The sequence below is a fragment of the Macaca fascicularis genome, chromosome 18, assembly GCF_037993035.2.
Source record: "Macaca fascicularis isolate 582-1 chromosome 18, T2T-MFA8v1.1".
Lineage (NCBI taxonomy): Eukaryota > Metazoa > Chordata > Mammalia > Primates > Cercopithecidae > Macaca > Macaca fascicularis.
The window spans coordinates 15,240,760-15,264,580 of record NC_088392.1 but is presented as its reverse complement, the minus strand read 5'-3'; the positions used below and the strand labels follow the sequence as shown (position 1 = coordinate 15,264,580).

The following is a 23,821-nucleotide window of genomic DNA, read 5'->3' as shown; positions in this document are numbered from 1 at the left end:
AGATACATTTTTATTAAGATATTTTAGTTTTCAGTATGTTTAATAGTGAAATGAAAATACAAATAAGATGAAGAATGTAAAAATAGAGGTGAGTGAAGATATTGATACAGGAAAGTTACAAAAGAGAATGAGGGTGTGGGTTTCAAAGCACTGATGGAGGGAATTATTTACCTTTTGCAGGATGGATAATGAGAACATTCATTGTAATGAAGAGTGAAGGAAAAGATCTAAACAATTAGGATTGAAAGTAACTTAAAAATCACTTGGGAAAGCTTTATAAAAAATCTTACATAATACCTTTTATTCTCTAATTGAAGAAGAAAGTATAATATTCTATGAGCATGAGGTATGTGGACAGTGGCGTTCTGTTATATTTGAGCAAAGTAGAGAGGTTAATCAATAACCACTATAGAAAATAGAAAGCGGAGCTTACTAGGTAAATTTCAGTAACATAAAGTTCCAGCAACATTATTTACATAATTTATGGTTTTACTTCAGGGACAATAGCAATCTGGCATTAAAAGTATAGAAGATAAACAGGTTAATCTGATTAGTCATCACAACTTTGTGTGTATGTGTGTGTGCGTGTGCACACATGTGTGTTCATGCATGTGCAGGTGTACAGGCAGGCCAATTGGGTAAGCATGTAGAGGATACTGGCAAATAATTAGTTGAAGGGATTAACCATGATATCTTAGCTGAGTAAAAAAATTAGAAAAAAAGGAAGAGAAGTTTGCTAGTAGAAGGAAATGACCTAAGTCTAAGGAAAAATGCTCTGATATTTCTAAAGAACCACTGCAGAGACAATAAAGAAATAAGAGAAGTGGACAATTTGGAGGACATAAAAAGACAGTGAGCATAGTAAGGTTTTAATGGTGCAAATGTTTCAGGTAATATTAAGTTTCATTATTCAAGATACAGTCTGAAGTGAAAAGTAGATACAAATATTTACAAATGAAGATGTTACAGAGATGTCTATCTTGTTGAGTTCTAAAAAAAAGTTGTTGATGAACAAAATGAAAGAAAATACTGTGAATGAGAATACAATGTCCTCAAATAATGACAATAATACAGTAATTAGAAGATTAGAATAGAAGGTAATACAAAGGGGTAACAGAAGCAAGATTTTTATATGAAAAAGAAATATTACTTGAATTAAATTTCTTAGAAGGAGAAATAGAAATGGGGCTTTGGCAAATGGAAACACATCCCATGCTTATGGATAGGTAGAATCAATATTGTGAAAATGACCACACTGCCAAAAGCAATCTACAAATTACTGCAATTCCCATCAAAATACCACCATCATTCTTTACAGAACTAGGAAAAACAATCTTACAATTCATATGGAACCAAAAAAAAAAAAAAAAAAGAGCCTGCATAGCCAAAGCAAGACTAAGCAAAAAGAACAAATCTGGAGGCATCACATTACCTAACTTCAAACTATACTATAAGGCCATTAGTCACCAAAACAGCATGGTACTGATACAAAAAACAGGAACATAGACCAATGGAACAGAATAGAGAACCCAGAAATAAACCCAAATTCTAACAGCCAACTGATTTTCAACAAAGCAAACAAAAACTGGGGAAAAGACACTCTATTCAACAAATGGTGCTTGAATAATCGACAAGCCACATGTAGGAGAGTGAAACTGGATCCTTATCTCTCACCTGATACAAAAAATCTACTGAAGATGGATCACAGACTTACATAAATATAAGACCTGAAACTATAAAAATTATAGAAGATAATGTCATAAAAACTCTTCTAGACATTGGCTTAGGCAAAGATTTCATGACCAGGAACACAACAGCAAATGCAACCAAAACAAGGATAAATAGGTGGGACTTAATTAAACTACAGAGCTTCTGCACAGCAAAAGGAACAGTCAGTACTGTAAACAGACAAGCCACAGAGTGCGAGAAAGTCTTCACAATCTATATATCTGACAAAGGACTAATATCTGGAATCTACAAGAAACTCAAACAAGAATAAAACAAACAACTCCATGAAAAAGTGGGCTAAAGACATGAATAGACCATTACCAAAAGAAGATATACAAATGGCCAACAAACATATGAAAAAATGTTCAACATCACTAATGATCAGGGAAATACAAATCAAAACCACAATACAACATCACCTTACTCCTGCAAGAATGACCATAATCAAAAAATAAAAAAATAATAATAGATGTTGGTGGGGATATAGTGAAAAGGGAACACTGCTGGTGAAAATGTAAACTAGTACCATCACTATGCAAAACAACGTGGAGATTCCTTAAAGAACTAAAAGTAGAACTATCATTTGATCCAGCAATTCCACCACTGGGTATCTACCCAGAGGAAAAGAAATCATACGAAAAAGATACTTGCACATACACGTCTATAGAAGCACAATTCACAATTGCAAAAACATGGAACCAGTCAAAATGCCCATCAGTCAACGAGTGGATAAAGAAACTGTGGTGTATATATCTATATATGATAGAATACTACTCAGCCATAAAAAGGAATGCATTAATAGCATTCACAGCAACCTGGATGTAACTGGAGACTATTAGTCTAAGTGAAGTAACTCAGGAATGGAAAACCAGTCTATGTTCTCACTCGTAAGTGGGAGCTAAGCTATGAGGATGCAAAGGCATAAGAATGATACAATGGACTTTGCGGATTCAGGGGAAAGGGTGGGAGGGGAGTGAGGGATAAAAGACTACAAATTGGGTTCAGTATATACTGTTCGGGTGATGGGTGCACCAAAATCTCACAAATCACCACTAAAGAACTTACTCACGGTCAGGCGCAGTGGCTCATGTCTGTAATCCCAGCACTTTGGGAGGCCGAGGCAGGCAGATCACCTGAGGTCAGGAATTCGAGACCAGCCTGGCCAATACGGTGAAACCCCATCTCTACTAAAAATAATTTTAAAAAAACAAATAGGCAGGTGTGGTGGCACACTCCTATAGTCCCAGCTACTTGGGAGACTGAGGTAGGAGAATTGCTTGAACCCAGGAGCTGGAGGTTGCAGTGAGCCGTGATCGCACCACTGCACTCCAGTCTGAGTGACTCCATCTCAAAAAAAAAAAAAAAAAAAGAACTTACTCATAGGTTCTTTGAGTAAGAACTTATGTACTTACTCATAGGCACTCACCAAATACCACCTATTCCTCAAAAACCTATGGAGAAAAAATTTAAAAAGAATAAATTTTAAAAAAAGAAATGGGGCTTGGTTAAAGTTTAATTTTAAATATAAATGTCCTTAATGTATTGGCTTTAAGAGACATGTATGTCAGAACAGGTTGGAATATGGGTATTAAGAATCAAACCCAAAACTGAGTTTTATTTTTTGCTCATATTATACATACAATATGGATTGGTAGGCTTCTTAATCCATAGATCAATCAGAGACCCAGGCTGAGAGGGAGGCTTTACTGACTTACTGCAGCCATGACCTGGAACAGAGGAATTCCACCATCACATACACGGCGAAAGAGAGAAAGGGAAAAATGCCCCAAAATCATAAATGTAAATATCTAAAAATTACATAAAATACTTATCCTTAAAACTCATTCTCCAGAACAGTCATGTGGCCCCAAAAACATGCAAGGGAGCTGGGAAATTTAGGGAAGTGGTAAATATCAATTCTCATATGGGATAGTTGAAATTAACGAAAAGAGAAACATGAAAATACAGTAAGAACGATTTATACTCAGCTACAAAACCTGGAGAAAAATATCTACAAATTATATTTAGCTATACTACCATTATCTGGAAAATAAACACCTGCATAAATATTTTAATACACATATCAAAAAGTATAGGTTAATTATACTATTTGCTTGTTCATTATTATAACCATCTTCAAATCATGTTGATTGCTAGTTTGTTTCTGCAAATACGTATTGGTTTGATCTGCTAAACAAGAACTGAATGCTAAAGGAAAACATAATAGCGCTACTACCTATTCACATAGAAGGCTGTTATGGACAACCTCACCTCTTGGTTTTACTTCTGGAATAAGTAATGCTATATTAGTTCATTTGGATTGACCCATGAAAATCATCTTCATCAGGCATGATTCACCAAGCAGCTGCACACTTCACAACAGCAGTTATGAGAGACTTACTTTTTTATTGGATAAGAAGAAAGATAATAAAATTGTCAAAAATGTACTGGGAAAAACAGGTTTGTTCAATATGTTGACCTTTTGATATCTGAATCAGACTTTCTTACTGAAAATAAAAAAGATTTCAGAGAACACAAGAGGTATAATATCCAAGATGAGTCAAGATAATTGATTACAAACTAAATAACAACATGAAAGAGAGCAAACCAGGGAGGGAATATGTCAGGAGGTTTCAGCTGGAGTATTTATTTTTATTAGTCGGGTGGTAGAGCTGCTTAATACTCAAAATAAGCGTTTTGATTTTTGGTTTTGGTTTTATATTGGTGAGAATTCCTCATGTACGAGGAGAAATTAAAGACTTAATAGTGTTTGGGAGATGCAATATTAAGCTGACTTTTCTTATAGAATGTTGCCATCTTGAAGGGCAAGGATGCTCTGCAGTGAATGAGTGCAGTGGCCCGACCTCGGCTCACTGCAAGCTCCGTCTCCCGGGTTCCAGTGATTCTCCTGCCTCAGCCTCCGGAGTAACTGGGACTACAGGGGCCCGCCACCATGCCTGGCCCTGCAGTGAATGACTTTGAAATGTCTTCCATATTCATTCCCCAAGAAAGCATTCTCTTTCACCTACCAAATATCCTGCCCCATTTTTCTTTCTTTTTTTAAAAAAATCCATCACTGTGTCAAATGAGAGCTGTTATTATTTCCCAGCATTACTTGAACAGATGACTTGGGGTTTGATTTTCTATCTCCACTTAATTAAAGAGCTTTAAGTGGTAATATCACTGTTTGAAGATTTCTGATACTCTTACTAAGGTGTACCTATGTTAAACCAAACCAGTCCTTCTCATGAATTATGCCTTGAATGCCATTTTAAATCACCTTAGCTGCTGTCAATGGCTTATTGCAAAAAGGGTGACATTTCAGTGGTATGCTTCCTTTGAAATTAAAGTGTTTTCCTTAGGGATGACTTCCCTTCTGGTGTGGTTGGAAGTCTCAATAAAATGGCTTTATTTCACATCCCCCCAAAAAGTCAGGTTATTTAGGAGTTGTAAAAAATAAATACATTTTATCTAGTAGTACACAAACACAAATACCCTTCAACAAACAGAGCATGAATGATGCATCTTTCTTTTGATATTCAAGAATAACACGCTTGCTGGAAATACAGTTTACCAGTGTGTGAAATGCCTATAGTTTTACTTAACCAGTTTATTATTCTCAGCTCTTTTATTTTATGTATTTTATTGATACATGATAGATGTACATATTTGAGGGTACAAGTGATAATTTGATACATTGATGTAAACAATGTAAAGATCAAATCAGTTTAATTGGGATAGCCATCACCTTCAATATTTATCTTAGTTTTTATGGTAGGAAGTTTTGGATTATTCCTTGATAACCATTTTGAAATTAATTAAATAACTTATTCATCTAAAATAATAGTAACTTTGGTGCAAATATAATGCACTACATAAAGACAACAGAACATGCAAAAATCAGACTTGTACCAGCAAAAGCTGCATATTTGGATAGCCTACCAATATTGGTAATTCACATGCACTCATTCTGTTAGTTTTTATTAGAATTACCATTACTGTTTTTCATGTCAAGATGAATATAAATATATAATATACATGCTTGTTTTTTAATGAGACAAAATACAAAATACAAAAATAAAAAGAATAAAGGAAGCAAATTTGCTCCAACAACTGTATGTGTGCATTTTAAGGTCGAAGAGATAACGCCAAATTCTTGTCTTTTTGAAGAGTGACTCAAATATCTCATGTAGATATTTGAAAATTTTATCGTTTTCAATTCTGAATAGAAAAAAAATTCTTTCTTATGGTTTAATTGTTCTCTTCATGATGATTAGTACGATTAGGCAGCATTTCAAATTTGCTTTTAGTCTTCTATTATTCCCTGTTCATAGCTTTTGTTCTTTTATATGGATTGTTGTATTTAATGTTACAAGTTTTTATAATACAAATGTTTCAAAATAATGTGAATGTTCTGACTACAAGTACTTTATATATGCCTTATATAATATAGTTATATTTAGAATACATAGACGCACATGTGTTGACTAAAGAGATAGATGTCTATATTTATGTCTGTGCTGATTGAAGATTATATGTGTGTGTATATATGTGTGTATATATATATGCATATATGTGTGTATGTGTATATATGTGTATGTGTGTGTATATATATCCAATTACATTCTAGTCCTTTAAATTGAATTATGCTGCCTTTGGTTATTCTAATATGTTTTATTTTGATAGACATTTTTACCATTTCTTTATGACTTCTGACTTACCTGGCACTTAGAAAGCCTTGCCTATATTAAGAAAGCAGAGGTAAACTGAATTTCAACAGAAACCTATGCATCGGTGAAAGACAGTTGCTTCAGATCACATGATTTTAGCCTTCTTGCCTTTGCATTATTTTTCCACAATTTATTGTCTACATAGGACATTCCTTTTTAGATTATCTGATTCGATCATGAACAATTTTCTAACTCTTTATAAATATGTCTGTTCTTTAGTAGGGAATTTGGTTTTATGGTTTGCATGTTTGGTGGTTCTAGAAATGAATTAATGGTTTATGGAGTTAACAGTCTCTGTTAGGTGAAACGTGACAAAAAATTTGGTTTGTTAGTCTTTTGTTTGTTTGCATACTGGCCTATTTTGACCTCAAACAATTAAGTTTGTGCCCACCAGAAAGAAAACTTCTTTTGTATCTGAACCAGTGAATTTTGTATTTCTGTGCTTAATCTTTACCTATTGCTAAAATTTCAGGATTGAAACTACCAGTTTTCTTTCTCTGTGTATTCCTAAATATCTATATTTCGTAAAGACCTTTACTTTATATAGTGTGTTGTAATTATTCTATCTCCAAATTGTCTTTACAAATTAGATTATAAAATCTGTAAAATTAAAGAAGCTTAGTATATAGAGATAAAGGCAAATTGAATATTTTTTTAATTTTCTGCGAAAATAGGATTATTTCTAATATATTTAATAAACTAGAAAGGAAATGTATTTTTACAGAAACCAATTCAAAAGAGTTAAAAATTCAAGTTCATAAATTGTAGGTAAATCTTCAATAAACAAAACTAATATTTTTGGTTTAACAAAACAGCTCTGTCTTCTGTGGTTTATGAGTAAGTATAATACATGCGTATGTTTGTATTTCACTTGCATATGTTCTTCCTTTACTTATATTTACTTATCAAATAAACTAACATTATTTCTACTTAATGTTTAAGGTTGTAAAAAATGTAAGCTATTGCTTACCCAAAATGAATCGTTATTCTGACAAACTATTCCAACATTAATTATGCTTGAAGAATGTTATCTTGAAGATAATCCAAAATTTTAGCCAATAATATTTTGGAATAATATTAAATGGAGTTAATTCATGGATAGTAATTAAATGTCTAGCTCATTTCTAAGATAAAAATACCAAAACATTGATAACTAGGCAATATTTTACATGTATATGCACTTATTTTTCTATACCACAGAAAAGCACTAACTTTAGAACTTATTTTCTAAAGTACAGGGAAGCTCTGTTAATAAATATATTCATTTTTTGCTTCTTCAAGCAGTTTTTAAAGGAATAGTTGTAAGTATAGCAACTAGTGTTATATATATTCATGAACTTTGTTAGTTGCTAAAATGCTGGTGTTTGGCAGACAGTTCACAATTATTCATCCTATAATTTCCTTTGTGCAGTAGAAGTTACTTTGATTAAAAGTTATAATTAGTAAAAGGTTATAATTAGTATACACAAATGAGACTACTGAGAGCAAAAATGACATAGAAGTACAAATTTGTATACAAGATAATTAGATAGGTTTTTGTTTATTAAGAGAAAAATACATATTTTTGTTCCAAAGTAAAATGTCTGGTCATTACAGAATGAGAAAGAGAAGAATGAAGAACAAAATTTGAGTGGATATAGAAAGTTCTACCTCTGTGGAAGAGGGATTTTTATTTGCCTTGAACTACAGTGTATACAAATAATCAGTCTGAAAAGAAGCACTAACATTTAAAAAGATGTATTAAAATTGTGCTGAAACTTCTAACCCAAGATTCAGTGAAACAAGAATTTAATCACAGAGGACTGAATGAGCTGATGAGGTATGGCTGCAATTTTTGTTTTGCTGTTGATATTATTGATGTCTTAATGGCCTATTTTCTGGATGTTTTAGAAAGCCCTTTTTCTTTCTTCTTAAACTGTCTGTAACTCAAAACAACTTAGTAAATTCTGTTTCTCTAATCTGAAATAAAACACTTTAAAATGATCACTTACTCTTTCTTCCTGGCCCTCTCCCCCTAGAATTCAGAAACTCTTACTGAATCTTACTTTTCATGACAATACAGTTATTTGCATAGGTTCAGTGAAAACAAAATTCCTTTTTTATTAGGATGTAATTGGAAAAAATGATTTTGCAACCAAGAACATGCCTGGAATGTCATATTTGAAAACAATGCTCATTTAATCAACTATGACCAGAAATTTTAATCAAATGAGATTGATTTTACAGAGCAATATTCTCAAGACCCTCTTGGGAAAATGGAACTTGTTACTGGTCTACAGTGCTCTCGACCTTAAATGTGAGCAAGAAAGTTTACTTCCTGATAAGTCCAGGGAAATTAGGATATTTTAGAGACAGAATTCACCTAAATGTATAGTTACTGCAGGTAAATCCTGATGGAGAGAGGGTCTTAGTTTAGATTCCTCGAGTCAGGAAAGTTTGTTAAAACAGTTTAAAGTTGTTAAGACAATTTAAAAATCCTTACATGGGATTTCTTAGGAAAATTTCAGTGAAGTTACAAATTCTATATGGTAAATTTATACTTTTGCTACAGCTCTGTATATAGTCAATCTAATGAGAACAACCTGAGTTTGTGATTAATAATAATTTTTACTTCAGAATATTTTTGATGGAACAAAGGCAGAACCTCAGGGGGGAAAAAAAAAAAAAGTGTTTCAATCAAACAATGCTTGTATAGAACATACCAGGCTTCTCTTTTAGCTATTTTACAACCATTGTCCATATACAACACACTTTTTGATTATTCACTCAACTCTGCCTAAATATGTCTGTTTTCATGAATCATTTATAGGATTAATTTGGTTCCTTCACTGAGTGAATTAAATAATATCTTTTAGCACATGTTCATTTTTAGGTCAGTATAACAGTCATAATGTCATCTTTTTTGGAAAATTGTCTTCAAATGCAAATATTTCTCTAGTGTTGGGTTAACAGTTTTATATTTATTCCCAGAATTAATGTGCATGCATGTTGTCAGGTAGTAATCCTTTTATGTTTTGTTGTCATTAGATTTGTGTGTGTCTCTGTGGTGGGGTGGGGGGGGGGTTTTCTAAATTGTTACCCAAATATACATAAGCCCTTTACTGAACAGGGTACGCTCCATATTTTATTATTTTGTAAATGCCTATTTACACTTTAATATGTTTCTGGACACATTTTGCTCTAGCATTCCGTATCTCTAAACCTGCCTAAGACTATTTTATTCTTTGTGTTATGATATTTTTAATTTTTGTAACTTTATAGTTATATTTAACATGGCATTTTAGGAAACATGTTACTTAAAGTTTATTCTCCTCTTCCAGAATATTGTCTCTTTCTATGCAATTAATTTCCAGATGCACTTTAGAATCTGCTAGTAATTTTTTTTTTTTTTGAGACAGAGTCTTGCTATGTCACCCAAGCTGGAGTGCAGTGGCGCGATCTAGGCTCACTGCAAGCTCCGCCTCCCGGGTTCACGCCATTCTCCTGCCTCAGCCTTCCCAGCACCTGGGACTACAGGCACCCGCCGCCATGCCCGGCTAATTTTTTTTGTATTTTTAGTGGAGACGGGGTTTCACCGTGTTAGCCAGGATAGCCTCCATCTCCTGACCTCGTGATCCGCCCGCCTCGGCTTCCCAGAGTGCTGGGATTACAGGCGTGAGCCACCGCGCCCGGTCAGAAATTTTTATTTAAAAAAATACTATTGAGCTTTTATCATGACTTGATAAGGAAAGAAAACAAGAGACATTCAACCTCTTTTGTTGCAATTGTTTCTTTCAATGCAAACCTCCAAACTGACAAACTTGTATCAAGAAAACAGTAACTTAGATGATCTTGTCAGTTAACACATATTTTTAAATGTTAATTGTGGTTGTATTGAATTACAGATGTAAAACTCTTCCAATATTGCTTATTCGTGTGTCAGGTTCCATGCTCTTTTTATACTCATATGTTCATTATATTTTAATGCAGAGTGTTCAATATAAAGTAAACAGTTTAAAAGATTACTCAACCTACTGTGTTCTTTTGAAGCAATTATTTACATCTTATATTTTACATAAAATAGAACAATATGGATTTATTATAAAGTATTATAGGTATATTTTTAAGGAAACATGACATACACTACATATTCTTACATTAGAGTAATTAAAATGTTGGAAATTTAGGAAATGAGGCATATTCAAAAGCACTGGAATATAAAATTGTAACGTGAAAGTACTTTAAGGTGAATGTATTTTAAAACGTCTTATCTGTTGAGTAAATGGTACGCTCTGGCATTAATGGTATGTGATTCAACCAAAAGAGAATCTCAGTTAACTCTACAGTTAGAGAGAGCTATAAGGTGTTTTGTTTACTGGAAGACAGAAGTTGACCATGCATATTAGATACTGATTTAGGCACATCAACATTTAAATAAGGAAATACTGGCTGGGCGCAGTGGCTCAGGCCTGTAATCCCAGCACTTTGGGAGGCCAAGGCAGGCAGATCATGAGGTCAGGAGATGGAGACCATCCCGGCTAACACGGTGAAATCTCATCTCTACTAAAAAAAAATACAAAAAAAAAAAAAAAAAATAGCCAGGCATGGTGGCGGTCGCCTGTAGTCCCAGCTACTCGGGAGGCTGAGGCAGGAGAATGGCGTGAACCCGGGAAGCGGAGCTTGCAGTGAGCTGAGATCGCGTCACTGCACTCCAGCCTGGGTGACAGAGGGAGACTCCTTCTCAAAAAAAAAAAAAAGTTGAATAGTTTTTAAGGAATTAACTTTAAATATTTTGTTTACTGTAGAAAATAACACAAATAATATAATCTCACTCTAAAATGAGATCTGAAGTCACAAATGAACAACCTAAGTAATGTTAAGCAGACAAGATTTTGCTTCTGTTTTTAATTTTTGACGACCACGAAGTTATAAAACAGAGATCTCTGATCTGAAAATCCAGATTTTAAACTTTTATTTTTTAAAATGGAAGAATTTTCTAAAGCTTATTAATCTGGCTTAACTGAATATTTTGCTTATTATTAGTAAGTCCCCCTTCTCCCTAGCCCCTGGTAACCATCATTCCTCTCTTTGATTTTATGAATTTGACAATTAACAATAAAAAAGATGTGAAAACAGCCTAAGTGTCCATCAACAGGTGCATGGATAAAGAAAATATAGACTATACACACAATGGAATACTATTCAGCCACAAGAAGAAGATTGCAATATGCAACAATATTGATAAAGCTTGAGGCCATTAGTCTAAGTGAAAAAAGCCCGTCACAGAAAGACAAATGCTGCATGACTCTACTCATAGGAGGCACACTGCCTGTCTTTGAGTCTCTGCCAAAAGAAACTGCTGATGATTGACTTCTTTGCCAGGACATGCTCTGAATGAATTTCCTCTGGTTTGTTCTCTTTAGGATCCTCTTTGCAATAACTTGTCTACTGTACTACTGCTCCTGTGTTAGCACAGAGCATCCTGTGTGGAACTCCTCTCAGAGTTCCAAATTGAAGAGAAAAATCCAGCTCCTTCTGCTTCCTCCTTGCCCTCAATCTGTCTAAAATTCCTAGCATTCATTAGCGTTATGGTGTTGAATTTCTTCTTAAGAACAACTTACACTAGATCAGGCACATTCAGGGTAGTATGGCAGTAGACAGAAAAAAGTCAGGAAACAACAGATGCTGGAGAGGATGTGGAGAAATAGGAACACTTTTACACTGTTGGTGGGAGTGTAAATTAGTTCCACCATTGTAGAAGACAGTGTTGTGATTCCTCAAGGATCTAGAACCAGAAATACCATTTGACCCAGCAATCCCATTACTGGGTATATACCCAAAGGGTTATAAATCATTCCACTGTAAAGACATATGCACACGTATGTTTATTGCAGCACCGTTCACAATAGGAAAGACTTGGAACCAACCCAAATGCCCATCAATGACAGACTGGATAAAGAAAATGTGGCACATATACACCATGGAATACTATGCAGCCATTAAAAAGGATAAGTTCATGCCCTTTGCAGGGACATGGATGAAGCTGGAAACCATCTTTCTCAACAAAATAATGCAGGAACAGAAAACCAAACACTGCACGTTCTCACTCATAAGTGGGAGTTGAGCAATGAGAACACATAGATGAGGAAGGGGAACATCACACACCGGGACCTGTTGAAGGGGGTAAGGCTAGGGCAGGGATAGCACTAGGAGAAATACCTAATGTAGATGACAGGTTGATGGGTGCAGCAAACCACTATGGCACGTGTATACCTTTGTAACAAACCTGCATGTTCTGCACATGTATACCAGAACATAAAGTATAATTAAACAAACGGACAAACAAAACAATGACTTGTATACTGAGACCTTGATAAATTCACTTTTGATTTCTGGTAGTTTATTTGTAGAGTTTCCTATGAATCATGTTTATGTGAATAAAGCCACTTCAAAGTCTATTTTTTTGTTTTGTTTTGTTTTTTTAAATAAAAGTCAGAACCTTGAGCTAGATTCTGCATCACCCAGATCTCTTCACCTCCTGCTTGAACATGATTTTCATTAGAGTTGAAAGAAAGCTGCCTTGACTCATCTTGCCTTTCTACTTAACACCAGATTAATTGTGCGCTTGTGACAATGCTTGATTTCAAGCTTGCTGCAAGAGACGAGATTTCTACAAAATTTAATTCAAACATTTTCTTAAGTTGGGGAGTTTTCAAAGGAAAAAAAAAGTGACTAGAACACATATTTTTGGTGATATTTAAGGAAAGCAGTGTCTGGTTAAAGGTTATTAGACTTCTTACAAGATTGAAATTTAGCTTTCTGAATAAATCCAGCTGACCAGAATGGAATTTAATCTTGCAGTGTCTTTCAGAAATTATTCAAACGTTTCCTTTAAAAGGGTTGTTAATTCCATCAAATAACTTAGTTTGTTCCAGATAGTCTCTTCATCAGTTTAGACAGTTTGCTTTTTTATTTGCTTTCGGAATTTGCTCTTTGAGCACTAGCATGTTAGAGTGCATAAATTATTTTTCTTCGTTTTTTTTCACAATGAATGGAAGCAGAATCTCTAATTCGATAACCAAGGTTAAGTAATTATTTGTTCTAAGTGTCATTCACCATCCCCTTCCCTTAAACAATAATTTTTAGACACTTGGTTTATACTTAATGGCAATAAGCTGTGACTTGTAGGTGGTATGAAGGAATGAAGTAGATAATGAATTAGCTTTTTAAAATATTTCAGGTGTTTTTTTTCAAAACCTCTTTCTTCCCAGTCTAATAAAGTTTCATTTACCAACAGGCTAGTTTTCATACAAAAAAATCCTGAATTCTACCAGTTTTATTAAGAAAGACTTTTTTCAGAAATCTGATGACCAAGAGATACCAGTCCAGATCTTTTTATCTTATTTACTGTATAGGTTAATGATAGTAGCTTTCACAGCTTTCCACTGGCTTATTTTACCCAAATTCAGAAACTTACTCTGAACTGTTTGTTTTCTCCCTGGAAATGTGCTTCTTGCTCCTAAATGTTTCATTTATTATGGATTTACATATGTCAGTTGTTTGAAAAGCCTCTAGGGTAAGGTTCTAGGTGAATCTTTAGCATTGTAAAAACAGCTTGAACATAATTTGAGACATTACCAAACACGTTTGTATCATGTTTTGATTTTATTTTTATGAGAATCTTTGATTGATAATTCAGGGTTTTTTTTCCTTTTTTTCTTTTTTTCAGTTGGCAGGTGTCAGGGAAAGAAAGAATAGACATTTAATCAATAGATGTAGTGACACTGGTAACTTACAGGTAATGTCAATACAAATTTCTAAAACAAATTGATTTGAAGCATTCACAATGCTTTTTGAAAACTATTTACAAATATTGTGGAACGAACACAAGACAGTCTACTTCCTATTTTACTTCATGACTCATTGCATGGATAATTCACCATCTGTGCCTTGATTTCTCAATTATATCCTCTAGAATCATATATTTACGTTTCCATATGAATGAAAATGGTACTTTTTCATCAATGGAAAGGGAGAGTTTCTACATTTCTGGTCAGTTTTGTCAGCAGAAGTAGAAAATATATATTCAAAGCAACAATATATAACACTTACCTGCACCCCATCACAAATATATATAATTCAGTCAATTCTACATTTCAAACTGGCCATAAATGACTATCAGGGCTAAAGGATCCCTGAAGCTAACCAAACTGGCCCTTTTCATAAAGCATGAATTTCTTTACAACATGCCCATTAAGTGGGTATGAACATTTCATTTTTTTAAACAACTTAACTTGTTAGAATTTTCTTTGAAAATGAGTTTTGCCCTCCCAGGAACTCCTTCATGCACTTAATTTGTATTAGTCTTACAATATTTCCAGATTCATTTCACTATACTGTTTTGCAAATAAATAGCTAAAATGCAAAAATATTCATTTTCTTGCTCCAGTTCACAGAACTAGTACACAATAAAGCAGAATTTCCCTCCCTACTGTCATTAACTCCATATTTTCTTCATTTTGATAGTCCTCTGGTCATAATACCCATATTTTCTTTGCCTTGAGCAAACAGTGACACAGGAGAAATATAGAAAGCCCCTCCCTGAGAAAAGACTACCGAGCATTTATTCATATCCCACCAATGTAAGGCCTGATTTTAATACAATTAGTTTAGATTTCACGATGCAGCTCCCTAAAGGATGTCTCCTGATCACCACTAATACACCAAAAATTAACTTCGGATTTTCCTTCAGACCAAACCAGTAAGAACACATTTGGATAGGGAACTGAATTGTTGTTACCTAATGCATTTTTTCTAGATAATAAAAGCAAAATAAAATAAAATTACTAGGTGATTTAAAAGGTTATTTTATAATCTGTGGATTTACCCATTGAGTCACTTTCTGAGGTACAAAGGATCATATATGGTCTTATCTGTTTATCAAACATTTCTCAGCTTTCATTCACTGCTGGAATCACTGCTGCCATTCTTAAATGAGTATAAAAGAATAAACTACTGAGCTATGTCAAGCAATAGAAGCTGCCAAATAGATTTCAATAAATAGTCTTGATAGGACTTATAATTTTTAATTAGTTCAATCAGCACTCATGGAGAATATAATTACCACAAGGAGCTTTCTTCAGAATGGTGCCCCACGTTTAGACAGATTTCTGAAAAATGCCTTAAAGGCCATTTTTAATTAAATGTAGACTTTTATTCCCCTTAAGAATCACTTTTAAGGCAAAAAAAAGTCTAAATACTTTAGAAGGAAAGAAAAATATTCTTACATTCGGTGCACCTTTCCTGTGATGTCCTTCAGGGACAGTTCCTGCCAAATATGACCAAAGAGTGTTTTACAAGTTGAGATAACTGTTTTAGTTACAGAGGTAACATGCCTAGTCAGCCGTTCATTATATAGAAGTATTTTTCCTGGAGGTATACATGGATTGCCAAAACTTTCTTTCTGTAGGTCATGTTGTATATTTCAAAAGTTAAGCAGTATTTATAATACCCTACCCAAAATAAGAATTTTATACTCAGAAAAATATCAAAAACAAATATGAAACAATAATTAAATCATTCTCAATCTGATATAAAACTTATAAAATAGGATAATTTCTTCCATTGTTTCTGTACTATAATGATAATAACCATTACAAATATTTATGGAATATTTTTACGTGGGTGGTCATTTTCCCTGTACTAAATTATATAATTCAAAAACTTTTAAAGAAAGGTATTATTATTACCTCATTTTATAGATGACAAAAATGAGGCACAGAAAAGTTGACAGATAAGCCACACTGTTAATACATAATCAAACTGTAATTCACAGCCAGGTCATAAGACTTCAGTGCCTCAACTCATCACAAAACACAGACCACACATCAAACAATTGCCTACATATCTACCTAACTCATTGACCGCATGATTTGAATGCTGACCATCCTAATATACCATAATTGAAATAGCTGCCTAGTGATAAATCCTACCACCTTTTATAAAGAGTGAGCTGCTAATATTGCCATGGTTTAGTCACTTATCAATAATAAGGCTACAGTGATTTTCATTAAGACTAATAATAAATATTCCTTTAGGATATATTGCTTTGTGCCATAAGGATCTTTCAATATGTGTCAGATATATTCAAAAAATGTACCTTTAAAGAAAATTTTCATAGCAATATTATTGTCATTATAAGGTTATTAGAATTATGTTGAATTACTTAAGAGTCCACTTCATGGAAAAATAAGAATAACGTTGTTAGGCATGATTAATGAAGAACTCATATCCAATAATTTAAATTCCTTATTCTGTAAACTATGCAATTTTTTAAAATTCAGTAATATCACAAAACACATGAGCATAAGAAAACATGAGTATTTTATTAATTAAAATAACATGTTAACACATTGTTAAAATAACATTATTAAAATAAAAAAACATTATTTGAAAGGAGAAGAATACATGTTGAATGCATTTTATATTTTCAACAATAAATCAAAATTTACTTAAAATTCAACAATTCTTTACAGATATATTCCAGCAGAAAGATAGCTATAGATGGAGTAGATACACAGTATATATTTCATTCAATTAATCATGTGTATAATAAAATATTAATATTACTCCAAAAAGACAAATGTCATGTCTCTTAAGCAGAAAATGTTACTACTACAATCATCCTAAAATGGTGTAGAGATATTCACCTACAAATCACAGATAATTGATGAATGTTTACATTGCATCACAAATCCTTAAAAGTTTCTAATCAAGGTGCTAAGAAAATTTGTTTACACCTTTATCATTAAACACAATCATTTCTTTTCAGAAGTCTTTAACCCTGGAAAAGGGCAAAGTATAATTTCAAATACCATTACAACTATAAGAAAAAAATGCAGTAACAACAGAAAAAGAATATTTTATTTTAATGGATTCTGAACAATGATTTTTCAATGTAAAAATAACTGTATTGAAAACAACAATAATAAAAATATCCTATGACTTAAAATGTGAATTTTTCCATAGAAAGCCCATCCTACTATTGCAAAACAAATTCTATTTGCCACAAAAAATCTCCACTCTATCTCATCCCCACTCAGCACAGAAGAATTTAGAAATCCAGAGATGAAATTACAATTTAATTTTAAATAAAAAACTGAAAGTTCAACAAAAAATTAAGTCAATCATAAAACATTCTTTACAAATCTGTTTAAATCTCTACCTGTGTTTTAGTTAAAAAAAAAAAAAGTCAGTTTGCTTAAACTGACCTACAGGTAAAACCTAATTTACTATTAATAATCTGGGAAACTTTACATGAATTTCTTTAAATCTTCAGATTTTCAATTCCACACATGTAAAATAAAATAATACAATAATTTTGTAGATACTTAGTAAGAATTAAGGAAAATACTGTAAACACCAATAAGGCTGGCCAATGGTAGGCATATAAGAAATATTTTCTGAAAGCAAACATAATTTTAAATAGATATAAATATCATGTAATTACAGAAAATATTCTAGGATATAGGTTTATGTTTTTTCTCACTTATGTAAACTTTTTCTCAGTACCCTAAAAAATATTATCAGATAACATGAAAGGCATTAAGGATGTAGCTGTAAATATTTTAGTCATTGCGAATGAGTTTTAGAGAGAGTTTTTTGATTTATACTTGTATAAAGTAAAAAATGTCAATATTTCTATAAAAGTCTAACTTTTGAAGAAGTTAAAATTATAGAACAATATAAGTCAGACCATTTATGTAATGATAAAATCTAAATATAACATTTTTATTAATATTTGGAAAGTTTTTTCCCTTTGAAAATTGCTAATACACATCAGATTTATCTTTTCTAATATTTAGCTTATAAAGTATAATATAATAGCGTACTTTTTTACTTAACACAATAGCTTATGCAATTTCTATTTCATTACAGATTCTTCAGAAATATTATCCTTAATGGTAGTTTCAATTTATAGCCTATCAACATTCTATGATTTATTAAGCTATAATTCAAACACTGCCTTTTAAATAACCCATTTGTTTCCAAATGGAATTGATGTTTCTCTTATCACACATAAATCTGTTCATTTATTTATTTAGTAATATTACACATGTTGTTCCATAAACATGACTTTTAGTTGTTTAGATAATAGCAGGCCCTTGATTTGAACAAGCAACCATCATAGCATTACACCATCAAAAATGTTTTGCTTGTTTTTTACTCCTGGTAAACACATTCTCTATTCTTCCTATGAAGTACAACTGAAAACTCTAGATATCATACATAAAATAATTATAAAGAGAGTCTGAAAAATGGAGAGAAGGCAGAATAGCCAGGGGTCTCAGGATTTAAGAAATGGCGTGATGGTGAGGTCCTTAGATTTTTCTTTCTGTCTCATATATCCTATATATAAAGATGAAGATGATGGCAGCAAAAATGCTCTAGGGCTAAGACAAATTAGCTCTCTAAAATTCTGTTCTCTCTAGCCATATGATAAAGCAAGAAGTAACCTAACAAGAGAGATCTATTTCTGGCTGTGGCTTCACTCTCACCCAGGTCCACAATGATCAAGTGGGAAACCACAGCTTTTCCCTTACCGGATTCTAACAGGTCTCCTTAACTCCCACTCCAAACCAGGACAGTGTCAGACACGGCTAAGGAGGGAGCCAGGACTTTCATTCACACCAGGTGGTAAGAAAAGTCTCCACTCTCCATGATGTCTCCGGAGAAAATGTGGAAACATTAATGAGGCTGTCCTATCTGAACTTGTCAGGAATATGTCAGTGAAGGCTTAATGGGGAGCTGGATCTATCACATCCTCCCAGCAATAATGAGAAGCCACATCCTGCTGAGTATCAACAGAAGGAAAACTGGGGCTATAAATTCTACTACCAGAAATGAACAGAGGCACCAGAAATTTTTAAGTTATTTTAAAAAGAAAATAATAGGCAGGAATCTAACAAAACATGTACAATTTCTTACGCTGAAAACTATACAACAGTGGTTTAAAAAGTCAAAGAACGCACAATGGAGAGAAATACCATGTTTATGAATTAGAAGAAAAAATGTAGTAAATTTGTTTATGCTCTATTAATTGATATACTCTGTTAATGTAATTTCTATCAAAATATCAGCAATATTTGTTGATGTAGAAAAGATGCTTATTCGAAAACTTATGTTGAAAGGCAAAGGAACTATATGACCTAAAACAATATTGAAAAATAAAAATAATGTGAACAGAATCAGTCTGTCCAATTTCAAGTTGTATTATATATAGTAACAGCAATCCAAACTGTGTGGTACTGGTGAGGGCATAGACATAAAAATCAATAGAATAGAATAGAGAACTCAGAAATAGACCCACATAAATATGCCCAACTGAATTTTGACAAAGGTGCAAAAGCAATTCAATTGAAGTAAATTAGTCCTTTCAGCAAATAGTGTTGCTGAAGCAATTATACGTCCATGGAGGTGGGCAGTGGGGAGGATGTCCAAAATATTTCACAAATTATACAAAAAGTAACTTAAAATGGTTCATGGGCTTAAATGAAACCACGAAAATACAACACATTTAGGAAAAAAAAAAAACGAAGAAGCAGCTTCAAAATATAGGTCTAGACAAAGCATTCTGAGAATTCTGAAAATTCTGGCAATACCCTAGTCTTAAAGGGAAAAGTGGTTACATTAGAATTCATAAAATCAAAATTTTGCCATGAAGAGGATCCTATGAAGATATTGAAAAAGACAAGCTACAGACTGAGGGAAAATATTTGTAAATCACACATCTGACAAAAACTATTATCTAGATACATGAAAATCTCTCAAAATTCAACAGTAAAGCCAACAAAAAATCCACATTGAACATAAGCAAAATATTAGAAAGAGACATTTTACCAAAAAACACAGGTGACAAATAAGCACATGAAAACATGTATGACACCATTCCCTATTAAGGAAATGCAAATTACACATGTAATTCGATATCACACCTATAAAATAGCTGAAACAAAATTTTGTAACAACATTAAATGCCAGTAAAGATGTGGGGAACTGGATCAATCACACATTAATGATAGAAATACAAAATGTAAACCACTCGAAAATAATTGTCATTTTCTTGAAAAACTAAACGTGCATGTATTATATGACCCAGCATTTGCATCTCTGGGCATTTATTACAAAGAAATAAAGGGTTATGTTTAGAGAATGTCTATAAATAAAAGTTTAGAGCAGTTTTACTCATAGTAACCCCAAACTGGATTCAATCCAGTGGACCTTCAACATGTGAATGATCGAACAAACTCTAGCATACCTGTACCATGGATTATTACTCTACAATAACAAGGAATAAACTACTGATATACACAAAAAACTGGATGAATCTCTGAAGAGTTTTTCTGAGAAAAAAAAAAAAAGCCATTCCCAAAAGGTTACGTAGTCTGTGATTCCAACTGTATAATATTCTTGAAATGATAAAAATCATAGAGATGAAAAATGATTACTGGTTGCCAGGGGTTAATAATAGGGTGTTTATTGGAAAGGAAGTGAATATAGATATAAAAGTTCAAATGAGAGATTCGATGTCAGCAAGATGGCAGACTAGGTGTTGTCTACCATCATTGATTTTAACAAGCACTTGTGAACAAGAATAGCTTCGTGGGAATCCCAAAGTCCAGTGAAGAAGTTCAGAAATGACATTAGAACACAAAATCCAAGAACAAACAACTGAAGACTGTAAGAACAGTTTTACTTTACCCGTCATCCTCCCCTAAGCAGCACAGCTCAGTGTAAAGAGAGACACCTGCTATTTCTACCACATAAAAAAGTGAGTGCATAGTGAGTGCCTGCTTTCTCCAACTGTGTGGGATGCTGTCCAAGAGAACCTCTTCTTTCTCACCTCACTTAGACTACTGACATGAGTGAGTAGTTGCGAGAAGCTGGGAGCAGGGAAACTAGGAAGAAAATCACAGAAACCAGGACTGCAAAGTCAAAAGATGGCAACCAATTATTTGTGGAGTCCATCTGGGTGCCTACCTGGGAGCCACTCGGGAGGCTTCACCTGTGAATCCCCCAAATTGGCCCATGGGCACCACCAATTACTGAGAAAATCTGTCCCAACCTAACTTTATGTCCTCAGAAATGAAGAAGAGACATATGGAAACATAAAACTCACTGGTAAAGTTAAGTATGCAATCAAATTTAGAATATTCACATTATTATAACAGTGACATGGAAATCACTTTTAACTCTAGTATAAAGGTTAAAAGAGAAACTATTAAATATAACTGCAGCTAAAATAACATGTTAATGGATACATGATATAACAACATGTAAAAAGTGACATCAAAAATAAAATATAGACGGAAGGAAGTACAAGTGTAGAGACGGTGTATGCAATTGAATTTAAGTTATAATTGGTTTAAAATGTACTATTTTCTTTATAAGATGTATTAGGTAAACCTCATGTTAACTACAAAGCAAAAATTTATAGTAGATACACAAAAGGTAAAAATAAACAAATCAAAGCTTACCAATGCAGTAAATTATTACATTTCAGGAAAATAGCAGGAGAAGAAGAAAGGAACAATGGGACTATAAAACAGTCAGAAAATACTTAACCAGATAGGAATAGTAAGTCCTTTTATATGAATTATATGAATAATTACTTTAAATGTAAATGGATTAAGCTCTGCAATCAAAAGACAGAGTGGCTAAATGGATAAAAACAAAAATCAAGACTCCACTACAAGCTGCCTATAATAAACTTACTTGAACTTTAAGGATAAACATAGATTGAAAATAAAGGAATTGAGAAAGATCTTCTATGCCAATGGAAACAAAAAGAGAATAGGGATACTTACATGAAAAAAAATAAATTTTAAGTCAAAAACTATCACAAGAGACAAAGAAGGTCATTATATAGTGATGAAGAGACCAATTAAGTAATGTAACAGTTGTAAATATATATGTATCCAACATCAGAACACTTTATAAGGAAAATATTAATAGAACTGAGAGGACAAAGATACAGCAACACAATAATAATATGGGACTTCAGTGTCCCACTTTCAAAAATGAATAAATTATCCCAAAAGATAATCAATAAGGAAACACTGGATTCCACTTTAGACCAAATGGATTTAACAGGTATGACAGAACCTTCCATCAAACTGCAACAGAATATACCTCCTCCAGTGCACATGGAAGATACTTTAGTATACATCATATGTTAAGCTGCAAAGTAAGTGTGAACAAATTTAAGAAGATTGAAATTATACCATGTATTTTTTTAACACAATGTTGTTAAACTAGAAATAAAAAATATGAGAATAATTAGAAAACGTACAGATAGGAAGAAATTAAACAGCACACTCCTAAACAATGAATAGTTTAAAGAAGAGATAGATAGATGACACATACCGCTGAAAATGCAAACACAAAATAGCAAAATATATGTGATGCAGCAAAGGCAATTCTAAGTAGAATTCTAACTGCTACGTTGATAGCAGTAACTGCTGACATTAACAGAAAAGAATGGTATCCAATAAACAACTTAACTATATACCTTTGGCAGCTGGAAAATAAGAATAAAGCCTAAACTGAGTAAAAAGAAGAAAGCAACAAAGATCAGAGCATAGTTATATGAAATACAGATAAAAAAATAATAGAAATGATCAACAAAAGTTGATTTTTGAAAAAATAAACAATATTGACAAACCTTCTCCTACACTGTGAAAAACATGGGAGAGGACTCAAATAAGTAAAATTAGAAATAAAAAAGGGGACATTGCAACTGATACCACAAAAATGACAAATGATCATAAGAGGCTACCGTGAATAATTATGTACTAATAAATTGGAAAATCTATAAGAAATGGATAAATTCCTAGACACAAACAACCTACCAATATTAAATCATATTGAAATAGAAACTATGAACAGACCAATAATGAGAAAGCATTTTGAGTCATTAATGAAAAACTTTCCAACAAAGAATGTCCCAGAACTAGATGACATCATTGGTGAATTTTCGCCAAACATTTAAACAATTAATGTCAATCCTTTTCAAACCCCTCAAAAAAACTGAGGAAGGAGGAGATTTCTAAATTCGTGTTACAGTGGCAGCATTGCCCTGATACCAAAGGCATAAATAGACACTGCAGGAAAAGAAAACAGGCCATGACCTCTGATGAAAATAGATGCAAAACTCAACAAAATACAAGCAAACCAAATTCATAAGCACATAATCAGGATCGCATATTACAACGAAGTGACATGTACCACTGAGATGCAAAGATGATTCAACATACACAAGTCAATAATGTGATACACACATTAATAGAGGTAAAAATAGGAAATATATGATCATCTGAATATAT

The 23,821-nt window shown here is 32.9% G+C and overlaps 1 long non-coding RNA gene across 1 annotated transcript in view; it reads right to left on the bottom strand.

The window, feature by feature from the left end:
• The window catches only part of LOC135968205 (uncharacterized), a 97,578-nt gene extending 78,406 nt beyond the window's left edge, over positions 1–19,172 (bottom strand). The window contains exon 1 of the long non-coding RNA XR_010582804.1: positions 19,040–19,172. This is a non-coding gene — a long non-coding RNA (uncharacterized lncRNA). The remainder of the gene's footprint in view (positions 1–19,039) is intronic.
• Between the last annotated feature and the right edge of the window lie 4,649 nt (positions 19,173–23,821).